The sequence below is a fragment of the Erinaceus europaeus genome, chromosome 20, assembly GCF_950295315.1.
Source record: "Erinaceus europaeus chromosome 20, mEriEur2.1, whole genome shotgun sequence".
Taxonomy (NCBI): Eukaryota; Metazoa; Chordata; class Mammalia; order Eulipotyphla; family Erinaceidae; genus Erinaceus; species Erinaceus europaeus.
Genome location: NC_080181.1, coordinates 26288120 through 26303161, shown reverse-complemented (window position 1 = coordinate 26303161; position 15042 = coordinate 26288120).

Sequence of the window (15042 nt, the reverse complement as noted above, 5' to 3'; positions counted from 1 at the left end):
AATCCATTGTGGTGTGTTCAATAAATACTTAATGCCCAATAGCTATAATCTGTTTCACTGAGTAGATCTCAAAGCAAAGGGGTAAGACCATAAACTCAAAAGTGGAATGCTAGTTTTCTACACTTACTTCATTACTTATTACCACTAATTGACTATTTACAGCAAACATCAACCACCAACCCAGAGAGAATATAATGGCAATGGAGAAAAATCAAGGAGGCACAGATAACAAACATCAGAATGAAGATAGCTATCCCAAGAAGGGAGCAAAATCTGGAACCCCAGTATCCTGTATATGTAAGCTGCCAGTGTGCCAGCCCTCTATCTCTTTTGGGACTTATTTTGATTATACAAATTATTCATATTCAATGAGACTATGAAAAAATATTGATTTTAAGCAATGATAAATGCAGGGAGCCAGACAGCAGGTTAAGCACACATGGTGCAAAGCATATGGACCAGCATAAGGATCCCCACCTGCGGGGGTGGGGTTACTTCACAAGCAGGGAAGCAGGTCTGCAGTGTCTTTCTTTTCCCCGTCTTACCCTCCTATCTCGATTTCCCTCTGTCCTATACAACAATGACAGCAATAACAACAATAAACAATGGAAAAAATATCCTACAGAACAGTGGATTAGTAGTGCAGGCAACGAGCCCCAGTGATAACCCTGGAGACCAAAAAAAAAAAAAGAAAAATCTTTAAGACAAGAAATGCAAATCCTTGCATAGCACTTGCAAAGAGGCAAAATCAAAAAGATCTTTTGAGTATAATCCTCTATGATCACTAAGAAAATTGTAATAGTTCCAGGAGTCCAGCAATAGCGCAGTGGGTTAAGTTCATGTGGCGCAAAGTACAAGGGCCGGCTTAAGGATCCTGGTTTGAGCCCCTGGTTCCCCACCTGCAGGGGGTTCACTTCACAGGCAGTGAAGTAGGTCTGCAGGCGCCTATCCTATTTTCCCCCCGTCTTCCCCTCCTCTCTCCATTTCTCTCTGTCCTACCCAACAACAACGACATCAATAACTACAACAATAAAACAACAAGGGCAACAAAAGGGAATAAATAAATATTAAAAAAATAAAATTGTAATAGTTCCTAAAGGATGATCTAAAGCACTACCTGTAGACAAAGAGAACAGAGAAGAAAAGAGGAACAAAAAACTTGTAAGAGTAAAAAATCAATTATCTGTAATAAAACAAACAAAACAAAGCATGATTTCTAATAAATAAGTAAAGAAAGTAAAATGGAGAAGAGGAGGGGCACCGAAACAGCTCATTTGGATGATGGGCTGCATTGCCAAGTACTACATCCAGGTTTGAGCCCTTTGCCTACTACATTAAAGGATGCTTCAGTATTGCTATCTCTTACACTGTGTGTCATAGTCTTTATCTAAAATAAAGGAATAAATAAAACCAGCTTAAGAAGCAAAAACACCAGAAGATATTCCCATATGAATCTGCTGTTTACAATGATTTTTTAAAATATTTCTTTCTTCATCTTCAGAATTTCTCAAGAAATCTCTGACACTGACAGGAAACTTTGATCATGATGTGAAGAATGACAAGCCTTATCACAATGAATGTTAAGTAGTGAATTACAATTTTCTAAGCCTCTTAGAGGTTCCTTTACCTGGAAGATACTTATCAACAGCTGAAATTTTTAGCAAGTACAGCAGGGTTTCCAAATCAGCTTGGACATATCTGCTATTTGTGCAAACAATATGGAGCTTCAAATAAAGTCTGTTTCTTCCAAGATAAACATTTACATTAGTGTGTGCACATTGATTGTGATATATGTATGAAAAATACCATTGACACACACATTAATTTGTTTAAGTTTCATATTTACCTTATAATATAAATATTTTAATCACTGTTAGGTACTAAAGAAAAAGCAAGGGTTCAAATAGTGGTGATGTTTTCCAAAGTGTACAGAGATAATAATCCCATAATACTGGGATTTAAACCCAGGTGTTTGCATGTAAATTCCATTCAACCTAAGAGAAGAAGAAATTCATTTTATAGTTTTAAAAATGGGGCAAATGTTGTCAAAACTAATTTCTTTAGTGGCTAAGCTTTAGAGTAGCACTAATTGGTTAAGGAATTATCTCCACACACAGGGAATTGACACAAGTCCTCACACTAGAATGAGAATAGTCAGTCATGGGAAAGCATACATTTGTCAAATATGTGACCAAGTAGATCCCTTAATATGTTTTCTCATCTGTAGAGCAAATAATATTCATTTAATAACTTAATTGTTTTACTTAGTAATGAGTATACTTTACACAGTGACTGATGTGATAAGGGAATTGCAGGACCTAGTAAAGTGCCTGGCATTTAGCAATCAATCAAAACCAACTATGACTATTTTCATGAATGGATAAGAATACATATTGCGCCAGCACTGCATGCAATTTATAAGGGAATCCATAATGAAAATAGAAACGGTATATTTTGTTGTTTTTAGCTCTTAATTTTAATGGAGATGATATGGGAAAATGTGGACACTGATGTTCCCTGATTTACTATCAGTCACTATATAGCCAAGATGACAAAACAATGAAGTATCTTTTATAATGGGCATAGCTCCAAACAGATAAGTAATGTAGACTGAAGAAAAAACAAGTGCTGCTGATTTGGAGAGAAAAAAAAAAGATTCGGGCAAGAGGATCTAGAAGAAGAGAAAAATTGACACATTTATGGATGCTCTGTGACACAAGCTGTATTTAGCCCCTCTGCTGCCTTGTGCCAGTTGATTAAGACTGGGAACATTTTCCCAAGTTGTGTGAGAGAAGCACAGCTGTCATGTTCAGGAACTTGAGTAAGAAACGTATGCTTCCTGCCAAGCTTTCACTGGGTACAAGCTCAAAGCTTTGCAAAAACAGAACGGCTTTAAAAATGATTGGAAAGATTTATTCTCACTGACAGATGGAATATATCAGAGATTAGGGAAGTATGTCTGTGTGAGCATGCACATATGTGTATATGTGTGTATACGAACCCACGCCTGCACACATACATTTGGTGAGGAGGTGAGGAGACTATCAACAAGACTTGAAAACTTTATTACCAGCTTTGGGCTTCTCTGTCACTGAGCTGTTTTCTCAAAAACCTATTTTCTTTAGTAATAATCAGCACAATGTTTTTCTTCTGGGCCTGAATATTTGAGAACTAAGGATTTTATATGGTATTGACAGATATAGAAGTATACTTGGTAGCCCCTACATCAAAAGCTTAACATACAAATACGCAAACAAAATTTTGCTATCCTGCAATTATAAACGCATGGATTCTCTATTCATCTTTTAGAACAGAGCGTAAATCTAACTAAGTTAAAAAGAGTCTTAGGGAATTTTCTGGGAAAAATGATTACTTCTCTCCACCCACTCCCCACATGCATACACATAGATGCACACATACAAACACACATGATCCTTCCATTCTTTGGATATTTAAATCTCACCTCCCATGTTGAATGATTAGACCAGTCAAGGTAACTATGGCAACACTCCTTCCCAGAGTTTATATGCTGAATGAAGTTTAGCCAAGAGCTAACTGCATGCTGACTCTTCCTAGCAATCCTAGGAACAATTTATAGAGATTTTAAATCCTGGATGTGACCACTGTGATTTAGGGCCATTTTTTGAAGGGTGATCTTTCATTTTTCTGAAACTTTAGAGGATCAAATACTGGAATTGCTTGAATCAGAAATCATAAATACACGCATGCTTTCACCTTCAGACAACTATCCTTAGAGTATCATTGTAAGAATAACTTTTTGGCTGCCTGTTGGATACCATTATCATTGGACTGCAAAGACAAGATCACAATGTTAATCTAATGGAGCAGGAAAAGTATTAACCCACTTATTGGTGCTTATAGGAACTTTATTTCATGATTTTTTTTGTCTAAGAACAATATATTGCTGGTTTATTTCAGGTTCTTGATTTATTTCACTTATTCCATACAAGAGTTTGACATAAGGTGGATAGACAGATGACAGATATATAGAAAGAGAGACAAAGAGATGCATAGGATATAAAAGCAGCACTCTGGTAAGGGTAGTATCAGGGGGCTTCAGGCCTGTGAACCTGGTACTCTACCAACAGAACTACTTCCCTAGCCACTGTTTTCTTGTTGATTCATTTTTGTCAACAGAGATTTACACCTCCAGGATAATGTTTCCAGAGTGAAAGAGTTAAGAGAAAGACACCACAGCACTGAAGCTTCCTTCAATGTGGTGGAGGTCAGGTTTGAACTTGTGCTGTCCCTATGACAGAGCAAATACACTATGCAAGTGAGCAATTCTGCAAGCTCTGAAATAGTTTAAATAGAATTGCAATGGTTGGGGGCTGGGCGGTAGTGCAGCAGGTTAAGCACTCATGGTGCAAACTGTAAGGACTGGTATAAGGATCTCAGTTTAAGCCTCCAGCTCCCCACCTGCAGGGTAGGCCACTTAACAGGTGATGAAGCACGTTGCAGGTGTCCATCTCTCTCTCCTCCTCTGTCTTCCCTTCCTCTCTTGATATCTCTCTGTCCTATACAACAACAAAAACAACCACAATAAGGGCAACAAAATGGGAAAAAATAGCCTCCAGGATCAGTGGATTTGTAGTGCTGGCACTGAGCCCCAGCAAGAACCCTGGAGGCAAAGAACTGTAATGGTCTGACACTAAAGTAATTAATGAAAGAGTGCATTCTTAAGAATTGGAAGGTAAGTAATTCAGATTATTATTTTTTAATAATTATTTTTCCCTTTTGTTGCCCTTGTTGATTTTCATTGTTGTTGTTGATGTCATCATTGTTAGATAGGACAGAGAGAAATGGAGAGAGAGAGAGGGGAAGAAAGACAGGGGAGAGAAAAAGAGATACCTGCAGACCTGCTTCACAGCCTGTGAAATGAACCCCTTGCAGGTGGGGAGCCAAGGGCTCGAACCAGGATCCTTACGCTGGTCCTTGTACTTTGTGCCACCTGCACTTAACCAGCTGTGCTACCGCCCAACTCCCGATAAATCAGATTCTAAGACTTGGATCTAATTTCTAACAGTTAAGACAAATGTAGATCTAAGTAGTTATTGCAAATGAATGACTTTCATCCAAGGTAGAGCTATTTATAATGGGAAAACAAAGATCTGTCAATCATGAATTGGGAGCTCTGGAAGCTCAAACAGAGGTAAAACATTATTAAATGAGATTGTCTCACCCAAGCTTAGTTTCTAATTCAATTCAGGTTGTTGTTATTTATTATTGTTGCCAAGACTTCACTATTACAGGCTAATATTTTTTAGACAAGCAGGTCTGCAGGTGTCTATCTTTCTCTCCCCTTCTCTGTCTTCCCCTCCTCTCTCCATTTCTCTCTGTCCCAACTAACAATGATGACATCAATAACAACTACAACAACAATAAAAAGGGCAACAAAAGGAAAAATAAATAAATATTAAAAAATAATTAAAATTAAAAAAAGAAAGAGAAAGAGAGACCAAAGCAGAAAATCCTCTGTATATGTGTGGTGCATGGGTGAGGGGTAGAAGGGGGGAAATAGGTTAAAATCTGAGTTACTTGTTGGCAAAACAGGCTTCTTCCCAGGTGAGCTGTTCATGAACTAAATCTAACTTCATCTGCCCACCAGAGGAAAGAGTAAAGTATCTCTTTTTGAGAACACACCCTCTGGGGCATTTATAAATTTTTAAATACAATATTCAACATTTATAATGAACTTATTAGGCATTTGAATAGACAGTACCAAATAATTGATATATGTGAGAGGAAAGAAATAAATTGGAAGAAAGTTCACAGGTTAGTCAGACACTAAGTTAGTGAAGAAGACTTTCAAGTAACCATAAATAATATATATGAGAAAATAGAGACTTTTCAAGCTATTCCAAAATATGGAGCTCGCAGGAGTTCTCCCCACCCCACCTTCTATGAAGGCAACATCACCCTGTTACCAACTACAAACAGAGTCACAACACAAAAAGAAGAAAACTACAGATCGATATCTCTGATGAACATAGATATTAAGATTCTAGCAAACTGATACAATAAGACATTAAAAAGAGTATACACCCACCATGACCAAGTAGGATTTATCCAAGGGATCCAAGGCTGGTTCACTATACGTAATTGAATAGTTTCAATAAATACAAAGCCTTTGACAAAATTCAGCATCCTTTCATGATCTGAATAGTACAAAAGGTGTGGATGGACAATTCCTCAAGTTAGTCAAGTATATATATATTGCAGCATCATGCTCAATGGAGAGAAACTGAAAGCTTTCTATCTCACCACAATTAGCATAGTCTTGGAAGTTCTAGCTATATAAATTAGGCAAAAATATAGAATAAAATTAAAGGTATTCAGACTAGAAGAAAAGAAATAAAGTTGTCATTATTTGCAGACGCTGTGATAGAATATATAGAAAATCCAAAATAACCTAGTATCTAAGTCCTGGAAATTATTAAATAGTAGAGTAAGGCTCCAAAAATAACATAAAACCAGTGGCATTGCTCTATACAAACAATAGAAATTAGTACCATTTACTATAGCAGTAAAACAATAAAATAACTAGAAATATTTTAAGTAACAATCTTGTACACTGAAAATTAAGAGTCACTAATTCAAGGAAATAGAAAGAAATACAGTGTCCAGGTGGTTGAGTGCACTTGTTACAATGCACAAGGACCCAGGTTTGAACCCACTTACAAAGGGAAACCTTTTCAAGTGATGTAGCAGTGCTGAAGGTAACTACCACTCCCCTCTCAATTTCTCTGTCTCTAACAAATAAAGATAATTATTTTTTAAATGACCATTCTACCCAAAGTCATAGACAAACTCAATGCAACCCTTACTAAGATTCCATCAGAGTTCTTCCAAAGATGGAGTTTACAGTTAATGAAATATATAGATATGAATATAGATACTTCCATATTTGGGAGCTACTCTCCACCTTGATCCAGATTTCTAGTCCTATTCCCAACTCTGACTCAATACAAACAATACTTTCTGTCCACCCATGTTAGCTATCCATCCCAGGATAGTAAATTCCCAACTCTGACTCAATACTAACAATACTTTCTGTCCACCTATGTTAGCTATCCATCCCAGAAATTAGTAAAGTCAAGAATCCATTGGAATATAGCTAAAACAGACTTTCTAGCTTCTTCCAACATGAAGACCCCAAATCTCATTTGCTATACTCTTACTTTTAGGTTCCAGATTATGAAACAATGTGTTATGCTCTAAATCTTAATGCTTTTCAAACACCAAGTTCCAGATTCTACCATGACGCCAACTTGACCTCCCTGGGCCGACGACCTCAACAATGTATCCTGGAGCCCCACCTCCCCAGATCCTAACCCCACTAGGAAAAGATAGAAACATATTGGAGGTATGGATCAGTCTCTCAACACCCAGAAGAGAAGCAATTATAGAAGCCAGACTTCCCACCTTCTACACTCCATAAAGAATTTTGGTCCACATTCTCAGAGGGATAAAGAATAGGGAAGCTTACAATGGAGGGAGGTGGGATACAAAACTCTGGGGCTGGGAATTGTGTGGAATTAAACCCCTTTTATTCCACAACCTTGTGGATCATTATTAAATCACTAATACAATTAATTTCAAAAAGGAATAGAATCAAAGATACAAAACAACCTAGGACCAGAAAAAGCCTAGGGCTCCCAAAGAAATGTTAATATAAAAGAACAAGAATGGATGCTTCAGCCTTTCTGACCTCAAACTATACTATAGGGAAATTGTAATCACTGTGAGGTATTAAATAAAAACAGGCATGCAGATAAATGGGATATAATTCAAAGCCCAGAAATAAGCCCCCACAACTATGGGCAGCTAATTTTTAAAAAGGGGGATTAATATTAAATGAAGCATGGTGTTATTTAACAAAAGTGAAAACTGGGCTTGAACATGAAGAAAGGAAGAGAACCACTGCATTATCACCATGCAAAAAATTCAACTTCAAATGGATCAAAGACAGGGACATTAGACTAGAAACTATCAAGTCCATAAAAGAAAACACTAGCAAAACACTTTAAGACCTGCATGTCAAAAAAAAAAAAAAAAAAACCACCTCTGAATATTCAAGGAAAACAAAGTAAAATATAAACCAGTAGGACTATATCAAATTGAAAAATTTCTACAAAGCCAAGAGGACCATCACTAAAATAGGTATTCTATACAACTGTGGCATACATGAGCTCAATAAGATATATAAATAAAACACCTGGGGTTCCGTGGTGGCACACCTGGCTGAGTGCACATGTTACAATGAGCAATTTCCTAGATTTGAGCCCCACGTCCATTTCCTGCTAATATCTGGTTGTCTCTCTCCAATAAATAAAGATAATAAAAATTTTTAAGTTTTGTTTTGTTTTTTATTTTTTAAATATTTATTTTATTTATTTATTCCCTTTTGTTGCCCTTGTTTTATTGTTGTAGTTATTATTGCTGTTGTCGTTGTTGGATAGGACAGAGAGAAATGGAGAGAGGAGGGGAAGACAGAGAGGAGGAGAGAAAGATAGACACCTGCAAACCTGCTTCACCGCCTGTGAAGCGACTCCCCTGCAGGTGGGGAGCCGGGGTTCGAACCGGGATCCTTATGCCGGTCCTTGTGCTTTGCGCCACCTGCACTTAACCTGCTGCGCTACAGCCCGACTCCCCCAAGATAATAAGATTTAAAAAAAAAACTCACTAAACTCAGCAGCAGCAACAACAGAATTAAAAATGGGAAAGTACATAGAGTGTTTACAAATAAAGAGACCTAGAAGAACAAGAAGCTAGGGGGCAGCGCTACGACACACCAAATGTTCGGCAACCTTGTCCAAAACCTGTGGAACACAGTTTGGAGATTTCTCAGAATACTAGAAATGGGCATACCCTATGACTCAGCATTTCTCAACCAGAGAGCTATTTAATAGAAGAAAAGACACCTATCCATAGGTGAAAAGACCTACCTTTCTTCTATCTGTAGAAGAAAAGACACCTATCCATAGACATCTATGCATGCTTATGTTCATAGCAACACAATTCATAATTGCCCAAACTTGGAAGCAGTCTAGATGTTCAATGACAGATAAGTGGCTAAGAAATCTGTAGAGTATATGACCATATAAATCATCTACTTGTCTCTTCTTGGAACTTGAAGGTATCATGTTAAGTGTGATACGGCAAAAAAAAAAAAAAAAAAAGAATCTTGCTTATAGGTGGAACTTAAGAAACAAAGACAGAAAGGGAAAACACAAAGTAAAATTTGAACTGAGTGTGGTTAACTGAAACAAAGCAAAAGCAAAGGACTCCATGGAAAGAGGGGGAGGTAGGGAGAGAGAGGGCATTAAGATCCTGCTACATGATGGTAGAAAAGAAACTAAGCTGGGGTGAGAGTGTTTTACAGACACTCTTGGAGAGATGAGTAATTGTACATGTGTCAACAACTGTGCTATATAAAGTATTAACTTCCAATAAAATATAAAAATAGAGTAGGTAAATTGCCATTTTTAAAGATGGATGTTTAAATAAGCTATTAGATCCTATAAAATTGACATCTATCTATTTTTAAAGATTGTTATAATTCAAGAGAGTGTTTTTCTGATCAGAGAGATGGATGACTATGGGAAGAGAACAAAAAGTTGTCAATGGTCACATACATGATAATTCACTTCCTTAGATGTACCTCACTCTTGTATATATAACAAGCATGACTACCATCTTGTGAAAAAGTGATACATACAAGAATGTCAAAAAAGGGGGATCACAGAAGGAAAAACTAAAACTAAGTTCAGAAGTGTTGTTAAAATTCGGAGGCTCCAGCAGACTGGGCTAGCTTCACGGGCGGGTAACAGAGACGACCAGAGACATACGGCTGGGCAGGGAAGCTATATTTCTTTATTCAGGAACAACAATTCATAAACTAAACCAAAATAATCACCAAACAGAACTCTGCTGCCTCTTTCCCCCGCGGCGGCGCCAAGCACTCTCAAACTCTGGAACTCTGGAACTCTCTCGGGGTTCCTTGGGGCGGGGACAAGCAGGCCCGCGAAAACTAGCAGGACTGAACCAATTTTCTTGGCGGGGGAGAGCTAGAACAACCCAATGTAAAGCATACAACAATTCCCCCTTTTCTTTTTAACTAAACTGGTTCTCGTTACTTGCTTACATGTTTCTCCATGTTTGTGCCAGTTTCTTTTTTTAAAAATGCCTGTATGATAGAGGTTTCTGTTCACCCCACATCCCTGATACTGTGGTCATTTAGTTAAAAAGAAAAGGGGGAATTGTTGTATGCTTTACATTGGGTTGTTCTAGCTCTCCCCCTGCCAAGAAAATTGGTTCAGTCCTGCTAGTTTCGCGGGCCGCTTGTCCCCGCCCCAAGGAACCCCGAGAGAGTTCCAGGGTTCCAGAGTTCGAGAGTGCTTGGCACCGCCACGGGGGAAAGAGGAGGCAGAGTTCTGTTTGGTGATTAGTTTGTCTTAGTTTATGAATCGTTGTTCCTGAATAAAGAAATACAGCTTCCCTGCCCAGCCGTATGTCTCTGGTCGTCTCTGTTACCCACCCATGAAGCTAGCCCGGCCAGCTGGAGCCTCCGAATTTTAACAACACAGAAGTTAAGAAAACAGAAAGTAATCCCAACACCTATGGGCATCTAATCTTTGATAAGGGGGCCCAAAGGATTAAATGGAAGAAGGAGGCTCTCTTCAATAAATGGTGCTGGGAAAACTGGGTTGAAACATGCAGAAGAATGAAATTGAACCACTTTATCTCACCAGAAACAAAAATCAATTCCAAATGGATCAAAGACCTAGATGTCAGACCAGAAACAATCAAATACTTAGAGGAAAACATTGGTAAAACACTTTCCCATCTACACCTCAAGGATATCTTTGATGAATCAAACCCAATTGCAAGGAAGACCAAAGTAGAAACAAACCAATGGGACTACATCAAATTGAAAAGCTTCTGCACATCCAAAGAAACTATTAAACAAACAGAGAGACCCCTCACAGAATGGGAGAAGATCTTCACATGCCAGACATCAGACAAGAAACTAATCACCAAAATATATAAAGAGCTCAGCAAACTTAGCCGCAAAAAAGCAAATGACCCCATCCAAAAATGGGCAGAGGAAATGAACAAAACATTCACCACAGAGGAGATCCAAAAGGCTAACAAACATATGAAAAACTGCTCTAGGTCACTGATTGTCAGAGAAATGCAAATTAAGACAACACTAAGATACCACCTCACTCCTGTAAGAATGGCATACATCAAAAAGGACAGCAGCAACAAATGCTGGAGAGGATGTGGGGACAGAGGAACCCTTTTACATTGCTGGTGGGAATGTAAATTGGTACAGCCTCTGTGGAGAGCAGTCTGGAAAACTCTCAGAAGGCTAGACATGGACCTTCCATATGACCCAATAATTCCTCTCCTGGGGTTATACCCCAAGGACTCCATAACACCCAACCAAAAAGAGGTGTGTACTCCTATGTTCATAGCAGCACAATTCATAATAGCTAAAACCTGGAAGCAACCCAAGTGCCCAACAACAGATGAATGGCTGAGAAAGCTGTGGTATATATACACAATGGAATACTATGCAGCTATCAAGAACAATGAACTCACCTTCTCTGACCCATCTTGGACAGAGCTAGAAGGAATTATGTTAAGTGGACTAAGTCAGAAAGTTAAAGATGAGTATGGGATGATCCCACTCATCAACAGAAGCTGACTTAGAAGATCTGAAAGGGAAACTAAAAGCAGGACCTGATCAAATTGTAAGTAGGGCACCAAAGTAAAAACCCAGTGGTGAGGGGTAGACATGTAGCTTCCTGGGTCAGTGGGGGGTGGGAATGGGCGGGAGGGATGGGTCACGGTCCTTTGGTGATGGGAATGGTGTTTATGTACACTCCTAGCAAAATGTAGACATATAAATCAGTAGTTAATTAATATGAGAGGGGGAAATCAATTGTATGTCTCAAAGGTTCTCAAAAGACAAACTGAATCTTTTTAATAGATAGGCAACGTATTTGATATGCGGACTCTCTCAAAAGCCTAGACCAAGTAGATTAGAAGCTTCCAATAGCACAGCTATATACAAGATACTGGGTACTGTACAGCAAACCATAACAAAGGGACTTTTCAAAGTTAACCCAATTAACAAATAATGTGATGATAATATTAACTATTGATTGTCTTTTTGAAGCCTAAGACAGCAGGAACCTCACATCTTCACTATAGAGCCCCTACTTCCCCCAGTCCTGGCACCCATGGATAGGGCTCACTTTCCTGTATGCTTCTCCCAATCCATACCAAATAATATTGCATCCGTCGATCACAACCTAACCAAAGCAACGATTGCCATCTCAACATGCTTCACCTCAGAGTGTATCCAGAGACTTCACGTGTGGAATGACAACCCTTCAGCTTCATTACTCGGGTGAGACCTTTCCTTTTATAGTACACTCTAATTTCATCTCAGGTAGTTCACTTTCTAACAAAGTCCCATAACCTAGACATACACCAGTTTCTGTGAGAGAGAGCGTATGCGCACACGTATCCATAAACTACTGCAAAATATATACCTGAAAGCAGGATTACACTAGAGTTTGCAGTGAGTACCTCCCCAACACTTCCTCTCCACTATTCCAATCTTGGGATCCATGTTTGCTCAACAAATTGTTTGGCTTTGTATGTTAACTCTCTTTTCAATCACCAGGTTCCAGATGCCACCAGGATGCTGGCTAGGCTTCCCTGGATTGAAGACCCCACCAATGTGTCCTGGAGCTCAGCTTCCCCAGAGACACACCTTACTAGGGAAAGAGAGAGGCAGACTGGGAGTATGGACCGACCAGTCAACGCCCATGTTCAGCGGGGAAGCAATTACAGAAGCCAGACCCTCTACCTTCTGCAACCCTCAACGACCCTGGGTCCATGCTCCCAGAGGGCTAGAGAATGGGAAGGCTATCATGGGAGAGGGTGGGTTATGGGGATTGGGTGGTGGGAATTGTGTGGAGTTGTACCCCTCCTACCTTATGCTTTTGTTCACTAATCCTTTCTTAAATTAAAAATTTAAATAAAAAAAAAAAAAAAAAGAAAACAGAAAGTAGAACTATCAAGGCTAATCTTTATTAGAAAAATAAGAGCAAAAACTTCTGTTAACTTAAAAATTGAAAAAAACAAACAATGCTAGGGATTAAAAGGGCATCCTAGATAAAAGCTAATTTTCAGGGCAAGGTGGTGGCACACCTGGTTGAGCACACATGTTGCAATGCGCAAGGACACAGGTTCGAGCCCCTGGTCTCCACCTGTAGGGGGAAAGCTTTGCTGAGTGGTAAAGCAGGATTGCAGGTGTCTTTCTGTCTCTTCCATCCCTGTCTCTCCCTTATTCTTGACTTATGACTGTCTCTATCCAATAAACAAATAAAGATAAAAAAGATAATTTGCCCAAAGTGGCTCAGGAAAGTATGAACAATCTAAATAGTGTTATGTACACATAAGTTTAATAGCTAATAAAAATCTGAAAGCAAATGAATCTGACTTCTACTCAATGTTTAAGAAAATATCTTATTTTTCATAAAATGAAAAGATAGTGCACAGAATGTTTCCTAATGAGAGACTAATATTAGTATTACTGGATATCAATTTCAATACAATCAAAGAAAGGAACGGTACAGATAAAATTCTACTCATTAATGTAGATGGAGACACTCAATTAAAATAAGTATCAAGGGGGCTGGGCGGTAGCACAACGGGTTAAGTGCACAAGACACTAAGTGCAAGGACCGGTGTAAGGATCCCGTTCAAGCCCCCAGCTCCCCACCTGAAGGGAGGTCGCTTTGCAAGAGGTGAAGCTGGTCTGCAGGTGCTCCTCTCTGCCTTCCCCTCCTCTCTACATTTCTCTGTCCTTTCCAACAACATCTGTGACAACAACAACAATAACAACCACAACAAGGGCAACAAAATGGGAAAATAGTTTCCAGGAGCAGTGGATTCATAGTGCTGGTGATAATCCTGGGGGGAAAAATAAAATAAAATGATAAAATAAAATAAGTTATCAAACCAAACCTTGTGATAATGCAAACCACATATATTTAACTATGCAAGTACATACCCACATATATCAACATATATATATATATTCATTTATATCCATATACATATGTATACATATATATTAATTCAGATAAATTTCCTTTTGCTTTAGAAAAGGAATTCACTACTTGAATAGAGATTAATGTTCAGCAAACTGATTTCTCCAAAGGTTACTACAGTAAACATTGTCACCTATGTTGTCTCTGCTTCAGTATTATAACTGTAACTGCTACTGTTGCAGAAAGCTGTTTGGGGTAGTAAGCAAATAAATATGTGTCTATGGGTCAATAATATTACTCACAAAAAGAAACAATAGGTCAAATTTGAACTGTGCACCACATTTTCCTAACTTTAATATTAAGTCCAAAACATTTGTCATCCTACTAGGTACAGATAAAACATTTGAGAAAGTTCAAAATAAAAACTACAAAGAAGCTGAGCTTCAAAAATGGCCAAGTAAGGAACTTGGCATATCCTTCCTCAGGGAAAGGGTTGGCACGTTATATAGAAACACTGAAAACTGCCAAATTAAAAAATAAATAAATATATTGGGTACTGTGCTAACAGCAGGTAATGGAAACTGCTTTTAAAGCATTCCAGTTGATGGATATATTTACTTATTGTTTTATCTCTTACCAGAGAACTGCTCAGTTCTGGCTTATGGTAGTAAACAGTATTCAGCCTCAGATTTTGGGTGCCTCAGATAGCAAAGTCATTTTGTATAACCATTACATTATCTCCCCTGCCCTGAAATGAAAGATTTGAAATATTCCCACAGAGAAATTCAAACATAGATTTTGAATGATAGAAAAAAGAAGAAATCAGTGGACTTGAAGACAAATCGATATTATGAAATCTCTAAAAAATAGAAAGAATAAAGAAATTTAAAAATTCCAATTGAAGAAATCAAAGAAATAATGGGAGAGATATCCCATGTTCACA